This window comes from Ambystoma mexicanum, chromosome 6q, assembly GCF_040938575.1.
Source record: "Ambystoma mexicanum isolate Mex_15411 chromosome 6q, UKY_AmexF1_1, whole genome shotgun sequence".
Lineage (NCBI taxonomy): Eukaryota > Metazoa > Chordata > Amphibia > Caudata > Ambystomatidae > Ambystoma > Ambystoma mexicanum.
This window is the reverse complement of record NC_090937.1, coordinates 119214475-119226867: the sequence shown is the minus strand read 5'-3', so window position 1 is coordinate 119226867 and position 12393 is coordinate 119214475.

Genomic DNA, 12393 nt, shown 5'->3' with positions numbered 1-12393 from the left:
CAAGCCTGGCAAGTTCTGTTCCTGGCAGAGATCTTCCCCTTGGGAAAGTATCCTCTGCATTTTCCCAGCACCGGCTGGATTCCGGCAATATCAGGACCACCAGCACCAAAACTCCTCCAGTGTATGATACAAAATAGCAGTGTCATTGGTCTCTCTTACATCCGTTCCCCCATAGTCCGTGCTCCCAGCAGAGGAACATCAGAATGTGTCCATTGATTATGACTGCGCACATTGTTAACAGCCGAATCCTGGTTGATTGTACCGCTCACACCCCTAAACGCTGATGCCATCACTCCTCTACAGGCAACAGATGGAGCATGAGCCTCCTCCAACCCAACGGCTCCAGCGGCCCCACCAGCTCTGCTCAGCACAGACCCTCCCCGCTCTGGCTCCATGGGGCACAACTCTGCTCCGTGCAGTGCGATTGAGCCGCCGGTTATAGTGATATTTTCGAACTCCACATTTTCGAAAAGCCATTTTGTCGACACAAAATTGGTGAACATTATTTTGGGAGAATGTTTTTTTTTATTTTATTTTTGAAATGGGGGATTTATTGACACTTTTTTTAACTAACAAAACAAAAATAAAACATAAAATAAAAATAAAAAACATTCAAAAACATTTTTTTGGCATTTTTTTGGACAAAATAGCAAAATATAACTGGATACCGAGCTGCCAGCACCCGCGCAATCCGACACAGGGTCAAAGCTGTCCCGCTTGATTCTCCTGCCATCTGCCTTCCGTGGGGGTCTGCTGTAGGTGTTCTCTAATCAACTTGCCTCCACCCGGCACGCAAGTTGCCGGGGACCTTTTGACATGTCACCCACCTCTTGCAGCGCCCGCCTTTCTACCAAGTTACTCAGGGCCGTTGTCCTTGGCCCCCCTCCTCCTGCCCGCTATCAGTCGCAGTTCACTCACTCCGTCTGTCTGGTGATTTGCTGAAGGTTTCCTGCTGGCTCCCATTGCTGTCTGTTGGATAGACCATTGGGGGCAGTGGTCGTGTAGGCTGCTCCCCCTCACAACAAAACCAGTGTGTCGCCAAAATGTTTTAGGCTCCTTCCCCTCTGCAAGTGTCACGGCAGGAACAGGTTATTGAAATAAGGGCCTTTATTCCTGTGACATAGAGAGGTATAACCACTGCTATCCACCATCCCAGCAAACTAAGCTTCCAACTGCCACTCTGTGGTACACCAATTCAGGCTCACGCACCAATATTCCAGGCATGCATCACCTCCACGCTCCCAAGATTCTGAAAGGCAGAATACTACAAAAATCCTTTAATTAAGTGCTGCAATGCAGCCCAAATTATGCTCCTGCTGGCTCAACCTTAAGGCATTGTGACTTCACAAATGAAGCGTAAAAACTGATTACAGAGCACATGTGGTGTCTTTTTTCATATTAGACGTCAGTGGTGATGTCATAACTAGCCTGTAATAAGATCATTATTTACAGGCTTCTATAGGTTTTGCAGACTGGCATGAATTATAAATATATTAATATTCAGTGAAGAGCTGCCTTATATGAATTTTATATTCTCCTCCTGTGAAGCCACTTAGTTTACCACTACCCGGGCTAACGACAATACCAGAACGCCTCGCCAGACCTAAAAAGCAGCCTTTTGAAGTGCATTCTTCAGGGTTTGTGTTCTGTACTTACAGCTGATTTGCGAAAGGTTATTGCAGTTGTCCTGCAATTTTGGAAGTGGGTGCTTATGTGTTTGAAAAGATAGTTAACTAATAGTCCTCCATTGTGTCCTAAACGCCAACACTTCTTTATATAATCCGTAACGCTTTTTGCAATTTTATGAAAAGATGAAAGCCCCTGTCAGTGCTACAGAATGCCAAGATTTCTCACATAATCCCTTGTAGACAGATGCGCTCACATTGGAGGGAAATTACAGCTGGCTGCACGCGGTTAATCCTATGACACCATGTGAGACCTACGGCGACATAAATACAAGCAGTCCAAAATACCGTTTATTTCACTTCTTTAGTCTCTGGGTACAGCGACAATGTATAGTTTTATATATATATATAAATATATATATATTCAATGAAAAAACTGTTAAGGGGACGTCGTTACGGTTAAATTGCAGTGATACAAACCTATGAAATTCAACAATGAAAAACCTTTGTTAAAGGGATGTTATGGTTACAAGTAAAACCGAAACACCCATAAAATTCGCCAGTTATGGTAAGCTAAGCAAACATAACTCGCGCCACCACCGTGCACTGCTAAAACTAACACACAGGACATCAAAGAAGACATCATAACAAATTTCCTGACAGCCAGCTTTGTGGACAAAAATCTTTGCACAGATGTATGTGTGTCAAGTAGTTTACATGCATAAAGTTGTGCTGAATCACTGGGAAGTATATATTAATTTGTGAAATGTATTACTTGCTGAAGTACATCCAGCATAAAATTAAAACACACATAAGCACATGTGTGAACTTTATTACAGGAAAGTACATTTAGCATAACATAAAAGATGCATAACCAGATTTGGGGAGGTTTATGCACACTTAGTGCATATGACATAGGCAGAAGTGAGCATGATTTACAAAAGAAGTGTAGTTAGCACGAACAAGAAAATTGCACAGTACCAATGTATTGCGCTGGGAGCCAATTAATGGCAACAAATGTGCACAGAAATGTGCAGTGCAAAGTCAAATGAGTAGCTCCCAGCACGCCTACAACACGCACCCATGACTAACAGAACATAGTGATGTTGATCAACCTTTGTGCGAGACCTACGGCAACAAGATAATCAAGGATTACTTACAAGCAATCACCATTACTTCCAATTATCTCCTGCCACTGACAAGTCCTCATCTCAGTACCCCACCAACCAGTGCCCCAGCCCTCAAAATTAATAAAGCACCCACAAGTCCACCCTCGTACCAGTACCCCCATTAATCTGCGTAATAACACCCTACATAAAGGCTGAACCCATAAATCCGCCCTCGTCCTAGTACCACCACTAATCTGCGCGTCAACACCCTTCATTAAGGTTGAACCCATCATAAAAGATGCAGCCAGAGAGCTCTCCCCCTTCATCACCAAACTCATCAACCTATCCTTCACCAATAACTCGATCCCTAGCAACTTAAAACAATCATGGGTTCTCCCTCTCCTAAAAAAACAATCCCTCGACCCAGCCATACCCACCAACTACAGGCCCATCACCACAGTCCCCTTCCTATTAAAAATCCTAGACAGAGTTGCCTACATCCAAATTCAGGAATACCTGGAATCCAACCATCTGTTAGGATTGCGTCAATCTGGTTTCAGACCTCAACACAGAACAGAAACCGCCCTTGTTGATCGCAAAAGCCAGATTGATGAAATTAAAGATAATGGCAATGCCGCAATCCTACTCCTACTAGACCTCTCAGCGGCCTTTGACCTGGTCAGCCATGAAATCTTTTGTAATCACCTTGCCACCGCAGCCCACTTCTCCTCCTCTGCCATCACATGGATACACTCCTTCCTGGCTAACAGAACCATACGGGTTTTCTCTACAACAGCTGCAGCAGACCCCATCCCCATCACATGCGGGGTCCCACAAGGATCCTGTGTATCCCCCACTTTTTACAATATATTTACAAAGCCCTTATTTGACCAACTGGACCATCTGGGTGTCACCTACACAAATTACGCAGATGACACCCAGATACTCCTCACCATCACAGGCAATTACCAAGCAGACGCCGCCCGATCAACAAAATATTCTCCATCATACAGGCATGGATGGCCTCACATGGTCTCTGCCTGAATGATGAGAAGACAGAGCTCCTCATCGTCGGATCCACTAATACCCTAACTAAACTTAATCCTAGCTACAATAACATCACCATCGACGGCCACACCATTCCTATTGCCAAAAGTGTGAAAACCCTTGGCTTCTATCTAGATGCCAACACCAACCTCACCAAACACACCAACATGACCGCCTCAGCCGCTGCCTACACCGGCAAGCTCATTAGGGCCAGCAGACCATTCTTATCTCCCAACAGCTGCCTCACCCTCGCCAGGGCCCTCATACAATCCAAACTGGATTATTGCACCAGCCTGTGCCTAGGTGCTAATCAATCTGTACTCAACAAGCTGCAGGTAATACAAAATAACGCTCTGCGCGCGGCCCTCAACATTCCTAGACTAGAGCATATCTCCGACACCAGGAAAGCCTGCAAATGGCTATCCATACGCCAAAAAATTGCCTTAAAAACCATCTGCCTCACATACAAATCCCTCAATCATCTAGCACCACCATATCTAGCTAACAAATTCACCATGAAACCTGCTACCACATCCACTAGATCCTCCAACACTCTATGCCTGACAGTGCCCAGATTCCGCCTAAAAAGAGCTGGAGGCGCAAGCTTCACAGTACTTGCCCCCCAATTCTGGAACACCCTACCTCTCAACATTAAAAATATTGAATCCTTCCAGACCTTCAGGAAGCAGGTCATCAGCTGGCTCCTAAACAATGAATAGCCCCTCTAACACCAAACCTTTCACCCCGTGCGGTAACTGGTCTAGGCTTTGTATCTATATTGTAAATTGTATATTGTGCGTACTGTATCTGCACTGTATAGTGATATCTGTTATCGATAACTTCTCTTATATGTATGTATTATAAGTTGTTCGAAGTATGTAACACAAAGATACTTTCAAACTTTGTAACCGTATTCTTAAGCGCCCTTCTACCCCTGGGTTTGGATCGCTATACAAATAAATAAACAAACAAACGGCAATAAGATAATCAAGGATTACTTAAAAGCAATCACCATTACTTCCACTTATCTCCTGCCACTGACAAGTCCTCATCTCAGTACCCCACCAACCAGTGCCCCAGCCCTCAAAATTAATAAAGTGCCCACAAGTCCACCTTCGTTCCAGTACCGCCATTAATCGGCCCAATAACACCCTACCTAAAGGCTGAACTCACAAGTCCGCCCTCGTCCTAGTACCACCACTAATCTGCGCGTCAACACCCTACATTAAGGTTGAACCCACAAGTCCGCCATCGTCCCAGAACTATGACTAATCAGTCCATCAGCATCCTACATTAAGGCTGAACCCACAAGTACGTCCTTGTCCCAGTACGGCACTAATCTGCCCGTTAACACCCTACACTAAGGCAGAACCCACAAGTCCACCCTTGTCCCAGTACTCTGACTAATCTGTGCATCAGCACCCTATATTAAGGCTGAACCCACAAGTCTGCCCTCATCCCAGTGCCCACACTCATCTGCGTGTGAACGCCCATAGCCCAGAACACTGTGGAGTACTTAACTTCCTCAACCCCTCTGGCCTGTGCCTTCCATGAACCGCACTTGGCAGACATCCTGCTCCAACATGATTACTTGGAAATGGTGGTGGTATATCCAACACAGTCACCTCTTCCATGGCGTTCCATTGGATCACATCTGCCAACCACATTGTTACTGCAACTACACTTCGGTCACTCCTGGTCATCCCTAATACCAATAAGCCATATCTGCCATGGAAGTATGAGAACATCCACATGGACAAGCAGGTGTCAAAGCAAAGGCCAACTTAACTGCTTTTGTAGCATAAAGCATTGCATAGATGAATTGGCAATGTGGAGAATGGCCAGAAGTGAATAAGCTGTCTCGAGATTCCTCAAATATCCTTGCATTGGAGAACATCAGGCCAGACACCTAAATAAAAGTGTACCCATCCACAATAAGAGACCAAAAACATCTTCAGAAGAAGACCTCCAATCACAAAATGTCTACCCACATCACCAGCAATAGACACACAATTCAAATCATGCTCTACCACAAATGATACGCTGAAAGCAATCATGCAATGACCCTGCACCATAAATGCCATCAGTCAACCAACCATAGTTTGCTACCCACATCCTGCTCAATTCCCTACAAGAAACACATGCCCACATGGCCATAGGGGCAAGTCAGTCACAGAAATGTCACCATACATACCTCAAACAACTGACACAAGGTCACCAATAAATGCTGTTTTTTTACCCAGGCAGTAGTGCTGCGGGAGTGATGTTTGCAACATCATTAATGGGAAGGCCTGATTACAGGTACAGTGGTGCAGTCAACAAATGGCAGTGCCAGAATTATTGCACTTTTACCACAGCGCCATAGTACGATTTTGGCGCTTATGCAAGGCGATACCTCCAGCTGCTGGACCTTTCTCTACATTAGAACCGAAAATCTGAGGAATTATTGCTGCAGAATTACAACATCAGGAAATTCCTCCGAAATCTGCAGCGAATCCTGTGGATTCCAAAAATTGAGATTTACACTACACCCTACAACCTGTGATTGGGGGATTTTGCCTGATTGCAAATGGTGGTAGCGGTAAATGCGTTTGCAATAATTCCTCCCAAATCACTGCCCAACTTGTAGTAAGATTAATTGTAATGATGTTGGAACATTTTTTTAATAAGATTCAGCAATAAAAATGTACTGTCCTTTCATGTCTCTGGGCCTCATCACGTGTTGGGTGGTAGCCCTTAAATGTGGCGGTAACGTTATTACCACTGCATTAAATGGCTTGTCCTATCATGATTTGGGTGCTAAATGGACTGTTTTAACTGCAGCATTTTTCTGGAGGTGAAAATCCCATTTAGCACCCTGTTTTTGGCATAATTACCGCTGACTGTATTAGCACGTATTATTTTCGCTGACAATTCCCCAAAGAGAATGGGGATTTACCGTTAACACCCAACACATGATCCGACGGTAATACCGCCAGACTAGTTGGCGCTAACGCTATTACAGCTGGGCGGTATTACAGCTGGGATACCGCCAAACTCGTGATGAGGCCCTCTGTGAGTTGTTTCTGTCACGGTTCTGGGCCGTCGAGCACCCTAGACCCAGAGGCAGTCTTATGCTCTGTGGTGCATCCCTTGGACAGGACTATGTTTCCAAGGTGCACGCGCAATTTTGTGACACCACGTTGGGCCATGCAATATGGCGCTTTACGAGGGCCCAGTACAATACAGCGTTCCCTGTGGAGTGGGGCTAATTGCCCACTCAGAATGTATCTGGTGACGCCAGAAGAACACAGCACTCAACAAAACTATTTGCTCAGTGGTCCTTGGGTCCCTGTCTCCTGTTAAGTATTTCAATCAGGCTATATACCTTGGTCTCAGCCTAGTATGCAGTGCACAACCAAAATGCTTAATTTATTATATATATAGTTTCAATATTTTGAGTGATACACCACTCATATCACACCCCTTTTCAAATATCCCAGATCACAATGGACCAGGAATCAGACTGGTTGATAAAGGTAATATTTATTTATTTATTTAAAATTCAAATCAAACATATACTTTTTAATAGGGAGCAGCAATCACCATTGTGGTGACAATAACAGATAAGAAGGTACGTAATGCACTTAAATTCACTCTTTAGCAACACTGATGGAAAACACTAGAGAAAAGAATACTTTTGGCTTGTTTGGAAAGCTAGCACTTATGTTAGGATTTCCCTCTGCAATACTCCTCAACCCACAAATAATAATTTCTAAATAGATATAAGGAAGCAGCTGGTAATCAGTAATAAGGAATAGAAAACAGAATTCAAATCCAACCTCCCCTCCCCAAACAAGAGAGAAAATGGATTTGAAACTCTACTGTTTAAAATGACATTTCGGAAATTGCTCAATAAAACAACAAACGTGTGCAAACATCCTTAAATCAATACACATTTGTATGGGAGCAACATTGGAAAGATAATAACAATCATAAGCAATAGTTTGAACAAAAGTAAACAATTCGAATTTGAATGGAAGGTTGAAAATAATTTAGAATAAAAATCACATGTGTAAAACTTTGCAAAAATGTTGATTCCTGTCTAAAATGAACCAATCGGTTTTTAAGAAAAATGGGTGAAATCTGATTTTGAGTGCGGTTTTTAGGTTGGGATGTAGCTATGGGTCTTAGGTATAATCCAAAGTTGAAATGAGGTCTCTAGCTATTAAACTGCGGGAGATATGCCATGTTGAATGAGAGGCGTTTTTAGAAAAATCGGGTAGTGAAAACAGAAAAGAAACTCAGTTTGGACAAGAAAATATTTACTATAGTTTTACTCTAGACTAGAGCATTCTGGCTAGAATATCAAAGAGGGACACAGTAAGCTCTAGAGTTGATTCATGACTTCAACCCCAGATCCCCAGCACCTGCTCTGGCGGAACCAGTCGGATCACTCGAAATAAGATTGATAGTTTAGGATTTACACTAGATAAAAATGACTAAAGAAATGGTGCTTAGCAAGATAAATCAAGGACAGGATTGCAATAAGGATTCTGACAATGTTACAAGTTATTAAGGCAAGGATAGGATGGTTTATAGATTGGGATAGGACAAGGCAAGGCAAATTATGCTATGGTTCTATGGTTCCTATTGATACAGTCCACTGTTAATTTGGATTTTGGACAGTCAGCACTGTTGATCACCACACAGATCTGGTCTAACACAGGACAGCCAGACAAAATCAGCGGGCATGGACTGGATACCGGGTAGCACTTCTGGTTACTGGATAGTACAGATTATCAGAGTAGGATAGCAGCAGCATGCAGTGAGTGGCAGCATGCCAGGCTGGATCAGGATGCTTCACTTGGATTCTTAGTATTTTTTTAGAATTTGAGGCCTTGCTGAAAAGGGTCGGAAATGTATAGGCCTTGGCTTTGCAATGAAAATCTGGAATCAGGATCAAGCAGGATGAATAAATCAGGAAAGGAACACCACGGAGGAATTCAGAAAGAAAGTCAGGAATCCATGCGTCTTGTGTGCTGTCAGGTGCCTTTATTTATCCTGCCAGATTACATCACTACCGTATATGGTATGGGTAGGCTTACTACTCACTCCCATAATGCTAAGATTGGGCAAGGTAGAAGTCTCCTCCTAGCTCTTCGCTGATTGGATCACACAAAAAGGATTTCATGGTTATGGCGTGACTTTTACACTGTCTAGAAACCTCCCCTAGCTACTGGAACCAAAATCAAATTTTGCCACAAATACATATTTATGCAGTTATAACCTGTGAGAAAATCAGATACACAGGTTACATATTTTGTGCTTCATATTTCAATCCAAATCCCAAATCTGTGGGACCTGGTTTTGCCTTTCTGCTACAGTTTGTTAAAGATTTGCCCTAAAAATCCCCAATTTTGTACAGATGCACATTTACCGCTGACAACATCAATAGTTTCTCTGCTATCTTGTCATTTCTTTACAACTTCTGTTCCTTATGCAGTAATGAATTCTACCAAGTTTTCAAAGAAAGAACATAAAATTAGATTTAGAACTACCAACTTTTCATATTTTTACTCATTCTTGCTACAAAGTTAAACGTCTTTTAAAGTTCAGTTAAGAAATAACTTTTAAAACCCAATATCACTTGATCAGATTTTTTTATTTTCCCCGACTGCAAGCAGGTGTCAATTCCTTTGAAGCTGGATGAGGGGCCTGTCTCTTGATTGAAGGTGTTATTGCCCCTCACACTTGACAGGTGAGAGTCTCAGCCTGCTATTGTCCCAGCCTGGAGCAAAGACGAATGTCTGATGAGCTGGGGAAGTCCCTCTGTCCTGGTGCATTCAAAGTACTCCAAGCTAGCAATTAGCGCTTTCCTGTTTCAGAAGTTTATGAGGTGTCACCCTTTCTCAGGGCTAGCAACTGTCAGAGCAAGTTTTTTTATATAGTTTGCCAACTTACATTTTAAATCTTGACTTAAACCTATGGAATCAAAACAGTTTATAAATGTACTTTTACCAGCAACAAATCCTTTTACATTGCTAAATAAGCAAGCTTTTACAAAACAATTTACTTTTAAATAGGCGATTTTCTCTCTTCAGCCAGGAAAAAGCACATTTGACTATTTCTTTAAATTTGTTTTTCATCTCCAGCAAATACACACTTTCTGCAGCTATAGTTCTTTCCTTGCGTGCTGGAGATGTTTTGCAGCATGGATACATTTAACAGGCATATATTTAGAGTCTTTCTCTGAACAGCTGATTGTTGATACTTTTGCAAAGAAAATAGATGTGTTTCATAGATGCGTTTCCCGTGTAAAATGAAAACAAAGCCCCTGGTTGATTCTTTAAAGATACTTTTGACAGGAGCTCTCATTCAAATGAGGCCCAGTTCCTCTGAGATACAATGGATGATCCTTGGGATTGCAGGGCCTTTTTAACCACAGTGGTTCATGAGAAATTGATGGATTTAGCACCAAACAGCACTTTTAAAGGTTGAAAAAGGTGTCATTTTAAAGATGCATTTTGGGTTTACAGCAAAGTAATGCTGCCTCTTTCACTTCACTCCATGTTCAATGTTGCAGAGCACACTGGTAGATTCCTGCAGTGAGTACTCTGTTCCACCCCACCTGAAATGTGGGTGGCAGGGTGTTGCAGCCATTTTCGGTTTGTTGAAAAAAATGCAGTTTAGAGATCTTGGCGTGCACAGGAGTCAGTGTTGCCATTTTGCTGTTTCTTGCCCCCAATGCAGCAAGTGATGTGGTAAGGCACATCCGAGTGAGTCAAAATATCCCACACTCCTTTCCTGTTTCTGTGTTGTATTTCCTGGCTCCTATTTGACCTGTTGTCCTCCCAGTGAGTGCCCCATCCTTTCTGGTGTTCGTGGGTCATTGCTTTTGCTTTCCTGTGCATCTATACATGCCTGTTTATGGACTTCCTTGCTTCTTCCCTATCTAGTTTTCTGTGCACTGAAACACTGCCTGCCTTTTGGATTGCTGGAACTTTCTTTTTCGGATTATTCTATTTTTGTGTTCCTGCTTTGTACAAACCATGTTTTGTGACTTAGGTTTTTCCTGGACTCTGGGATTCTTCCTCTGGACTTATTTCTGTAGACTTTGCTGAAAATGTTTCTCTCTGTCTTTCTTAGATACTGCCGTCGGTCCATTTGAGAACCCCCTGTATTTCATTTGTTTTCATCCTCATTCCATCTGATCCGTCTTCCCTTTCTTTCCTTTCTGGACTGTTTCTTCTACTTCTTCATATCCTGTTTCCTGATACATTCCAGGTCCATATATACATTGTAGGATGAGGGTGGGACCTGAGTGAAGGTTGAGTACCGTTCTGACTCTGTTCTTGTTTTTTCCCCTTAGATCCTGTGGGTGCTCTTGTTTGCTTGTTTGTTCTTTAGGTGGGTGGCTCCAGGTCTTTTTTACTGGGAGTGACCCATTTGGGGAGCAGACACTATTCGCTCATGGACACTGTCTCCTTGACATCTCTTCCTGTTTAATTTCCTTGCAGTGTTCATATCACTGTTCACAGCCGCTCAATCCTGTTCTGGCAGCAAATGGTAGTTATTCCTTTTGCTTAATTTAGCAGGGTCTCCATTACATTACACTAATGGGCCTCATTAAAGGTTTGGTGGTGTGGTATAAAAGTTTTGGTATTACTGTTACTGCCTTTTTTTGGCAGTAACATAATAACTGCTGTGTTTACCGCACCATTGAATTATGAGTTTGACCTTGAAGTGGAGGGTTTACTCCACTTTAAGATAAAGAATATTGGTGGAAACACAGCAGCTGAATTACCACTTGTGCTAATTCTGCTAAAATCCCCATGGTGTCCTTTGAACTCCCAAAATGGGAATTAACAATGTCCTTTCACCAATCTTAATACCATGGTAAAACCACAGGACCAAGTTGAGTTAATGGTAAACTAGGTTGGCAGTAAATCAGCGTATTTACCATTGAAATCCCACCAACCCTGGAATCAACCCAACTATAGCAATAAAACCTGATCCGTCGGGCCAGATTGGGTGGTAATGGCTTTCAGCACTGGGACTTAGGGGGTAATTACGAGTTTGGAGGTAGCCATGGCGCTATTAGCGCCATGGCTGCCTCCAAGCCCGGGTCCAGGTCCGGTGTCACTGAATTGGGACTTACCAGGACATTCCGACCTAGGTGGACCCGATAAGTCCCCATTCAGTGAACCATTCCCCATTCCCATTTGAGCCCCCGTAGGGCTCAATGGGAATGGGGAAGGTGCTAATAACGTGCCCGCAAATTGCAGGCCCGTTATTAGCTCCAAGGTCCCTCAACGGGTCCCGCAGAGAACGGATGGTCAGACCAGCCGTTCCTGCTGGGACCCGCTAAGGGACCTCAGAATATGGAAGTAGGGGCTTAACGGCACCACCATCCTTAATGGTGCCGTTATGCCCCTACCGCCATACTCGTAATGACCCCTTTAATGATGGGTCCGATACTGCTACCACCTGATGCGGCCCGGGCTGCTGTCAGCAATGTACTTCGTTTAAATGAACGGTACGCAATTGCAGCGTCCCGTTCATTCCAACAAAACACTTTCCTAAAATGGCCACCATGGAGATGGAAGGCAGGTGACCCACTTTCATTTTCA